This window comes from Peromyscus leucopus, chromosome 17, assembly GCF_004664715.2.
Source record: "Peromyscus leucopus breed LL Stock chromosome 17, UCI_PerLeu_2.1, whole genome shotgun sequence".
Lineage (NCBI taxonomy): Eukaryota > Metazoa > Chordata > Mammalia > Rodentia > Cricetidae > Peromyscus > Peromyscus leucopus.
In genome coordinates, this window is record NC_051077.1 from 11,036,880 (window position 1) to 11,040,844 (window position 3,965).

Genomic DNA, 3,965 nt, shown 5'->3' on the forward strand with positions numbered 1-3,965 from the left:
CAGGACTGGCTGTGTCTTCCGAGGGTATTCTGGAAGCTGGTGTCTCTTCACCAGGCCTCACCCCTTCTCCTCTTTGTACTCCCTAGAGACTGCAGCTTTCTCCTCCAGCCTAGGTGATGGGGTCCGTTCTCTGTCCTGTACCCAGAGGACGCTGTTGAGGACTTCTTATTGTGCTTGCTAGACACTTAGTCAGCACTGGCTCTGCCCTGTCTTTGCCACCATCATTTGTGGGTTCTGGAAATTTCTTAGCCATGGCCCCAGGATCTTTAGCTCCAGCCAAGACCCATTTTTTTTTTTTTTAAAGTCTACTTGTTGGCTACCTCCCTCTCAACCCTAGCTCGGCACATTTTGTTCCCTCTCTTCTTTCATCCAGGCAAGCTTCCTCTTCTCTGGACAGGGAGTGTCCTCATGAACAACAGAATCTCAGGGAAAAAAAAAAGAAGAAGAGAAAGTGACTTCAGGGTCAAGGGACGCATGGGGCGGAACTGCTGTCTGGAGCATCACTTGTGCCGGGCTTGCTGGGTTTGCCAACAGAGGCAGAACAGTGCTGAAGGGTTCACAGAGCTCTGAGATTAGCAGAGGAGAAACACCTGGCAAAAGCTGGGGAAAGCAGAGCTCAGCACGGCGTAGTATTGAAGTATTGAAAACACCACTCTAGATGCAGAGGAAAGCAATGGGGCAATAGTTATTCTATTGAACACCAGGCATGGTTCATGTTGGCTTTGCCTCCGTTGCTTTTACCTTTGCAAAGGCAAGGAAAATGACATGGGGGCCGATGACTTGTCCTTGATGCTGTCCGCCAGGCTAAGCTCTGCGGGGTAGAAAAAAAGCTTGGGAGAGATTAAGAAAGATGCGACAGGCATTGCAAGATGGAGACCAGAGTTATTAGAGAAAAAGAACGGCACATACCTAGGAGATGCTGCAACACATGAAAAACAGCAGCTCTCTGTAAGGAGTACCTGCCTGCGCGACTCACTCCTGAGCTCAGGTTTGGAGACGTCTGCTATGAAACACAGAGCGGGAATCGGCCAACCTCTGCAGGGTGTGAGAGAGGCAGGAAGACAGTCAGCTGTGGATTGTGAAATGTGCAGGGCAACAAAACGGACCCGTTGGAATAGAGGAGCGGAGAGAAGTTGAAGCCAGCACTTAGGAAAGATTGTGTAACGGATGAAGAAACTAGCCTCTCCGCCTAAACCACAAGGACTTCGGGGATCATCTCGTCGGTAATTAGGATGTCACCACTTTCTTCTTCTCTTTTCTTGTTTACTTACTATCAGCATTCTCTTGCCTCATGCTCAGTCACAGCTGGATAGATGGCCGCCCAATTACAAGCCAGATTTCTCAATTTCACTTTATTGTTTCTTTAGCAGTTCAGTGACAACATGGTTATGTTATGGGCCTGTGGGGCATGAGCAAATAAGCTATGGGATTCTAGGTAATATCATAACGCTCTTTAAGGGGAAAAACGTTGGCGCTCATTCTACCCATCTCTGCATCTGGGATCTAGAAGTGGGGGCAGCATGCTGACATAACCTCGCTTCCTGGGGTCACCCTGAGTGTGGAGCTGACCTATAACCCCAAACGCCTTACCCTTAGATTTTTATAAGAAAGTCATAAACCTGTAATGATTTAAGCTTTTATGTTTTGGGGTGCCCTTGTTACAATGTCTCATCTAACAAACCATCATGAAGTGTTAAGGCTTGCATTTTGCAGGATAAACGTGGGAAGTTTAGATGTGTTCCAAAGATCAAGAGCATGGATCCTGGGTGTGCTGTTGGCACTAAGAGACCTCTTTCTAGCCCACCATGTGATTCGACAGCATGCCCAGTCAAGCTCCAGTTAGCTCATCTTTTCCACTACTGAAAAAACAAACAAACAAACAAATCAATAAAACCCTACATTGGGAATAAGAGAAAGTGGAGTCAAAGGTAGGAAAATACCAAGTTTCATTCTGAATGAATTTAGGAATCTGAATTGTTAGATGTTTGGTCTGAAGCTCGAGTAATTTGGATTCCAGGGCACAGAGAAATTGACCTTTTCTTGTGATAGAAGCTTCTGAGAAATTCTTTCTTTTGTAAAGCCTGAGCATAATTTTAATAAGGTCAGGCCACTGAGATAACATGTAAGACTGGGTGTGCTACTACTCAGTGGCTCAGGGCCTGCCACATCCCAGTGGACATGAGTTCTTTTAGCCTGTTTTTGTTTGTTTTGTTTTGTTTTGTTTTTGTTTTTTTAAATCATGGAGAGATTTCCTTTCTGCTGCAACTGGGTGTATAGTTTTGCTGGGTATGGTAGTCCAGGGTGGCATATTTGTTCTTTTGGGACTTGTACATTGCTTCAAGCTCTTCTGGCATTGAGAAGTCAGCTATTATTCTGATTGGCCTGCTTTGATATTTGACTTGTGGCTTTTCTCTTGCAGTTTTCAATACTGTTTCTTTGTTTTGTATATTTAGTGTGTTAAGTATAATATGCTATGGGGAGTTTTTTTTCTGGTCCTGTCTATTTGGTGTCCTGTGTGCCTCTTTGAATGGGTATGCTTTTTCTAGATTTGGAGGAGTTTTCTTCTATTATTCTATTGAAGACCTGTTTTAACATTTGCCTGGGATTCTTTCTTCTATGTCTATAATTCATAGATTTTATCTTTCCATGGCATCTTAAGGTTCCTGCATATTCTTTTCATGTATTTGTTTACATTTCCATTTCCATAGATTGGTCCAATGTCTCTGCTTTGTCTTCCAATCCTGATAATCTGTCCTGTACTCGATTCATTCAGCTAGTATGGTTTTCCACTGTGCTCTCACTGGGCTATTAAATCTTTCATTTCCACTTTTCATTTCAGCTTGTATTTTCTTCAGTATTCTTTTTATTATCTCTTTATTGAGCTCACATTTCAAACCCTGAATTGTCATCATTATTTCATTCAACTGTTTATTTGTGTTTTCTTGGACTTCAACCAGAGGCTTATTCCTGGATACCAGGTTGTCCTTGGGGTCTTAGTGTGGTATATGTGATTGCTTGGGTGAGGACTGACTAGGGGGGGCATGTGGTGTAAAAACACCAAAGGATGTGAATGCCAGTGCTTAGACAAGGTTACATGGCTGATGGAAGAGGGCAGAAAGCAGGCCCAATGGACATTACCAAAGAGCCATACTGCTGGCTGATGGCTGATGGTCCCAGGAAAAGCAGCTCAGGGTAGGAGGCTGAAAGGACTCACTTGGAGAGCTTGCAAGCATGGCTACTTGCTGGCTCTGGTCAGGGTAAGGGCAACATGGGGCAAGTAACAGAGCAGACTCACCCCAAAGTAGGGTTCCTGGCTGGGCCTGGGTGGGAGACTATGGTCTGTGTCTAGATATTGAGCTTGCTTTGATGCCAGAATATCACCATCCATTCTCTTGAGACTCCACCTTGCCAAGTGAATAGTTCTATATCACATGTGTTAATTCCTTATACTAAAATTGCCTTCATTCTTTCTGTATAAATCTTAGTGGTTCTGTTTTTCTGGAGAACCCTGAGTAATACAATGACTTCCCAAGTTTGGGGTGATTCAGAGTTTAGAATGTGTGAAATATGTAAGATGAATGCGAGCTTAGTCACGTCCTTAGTGAGAGGTGGAGACCCAGTACAGCTGGGTAGATCAACACAGTCACAAATCTGGCTTTCTGGACTCCTTTTCACTGCTGTTGGGGAATGTGAAAACAGGAGTTCCTGCCACAAGGTTGGGCTCAGTACTCTGGCAGTGGGTGAAGGCCACTGGGGAGGCTATGCTGGTGGGTGCCATGTCCCCATATTTTCTGTGGATGTGCAGAATACAAAGCTGAACAAGTGAGAAAGTTCTGGAAGACAGGAAAGCCTTGACGGTCCAAAGGAATTATTCCAGTGCTGGGATGAATGAGCAGACAAAGGATAAACCCAGGAAAGGAGTCCTTTCCCAAGCCATGTATGTGGAAGAGGAGCTTCGGGCTCCG

At 44.6% G+C, this 3,965-nt stretch overlaps 1 long non-coding RNA gene across 1 annotated transcript; it reads right to left on the bottom strand.

The window, feature by feature from the left end:
- Window positions 1–271: 271 nt before the first annotated feature.
- On the bottom strand, window positions 272–1,166 carry LOC119089188. The gene is made up of 2 exons (XR_005093053.1): window positions 910–1,166; window positions 272–422 (listed from the first exon to the last, which is right to left on the bottom strand). It is a non-coding gene; the product is annotated as an uncharacterized LOC119089188 (long non-coding RNA).
- Between the last annotated feature and the right edge of the window lie 2,799 nt (window positions 1,167–3,965).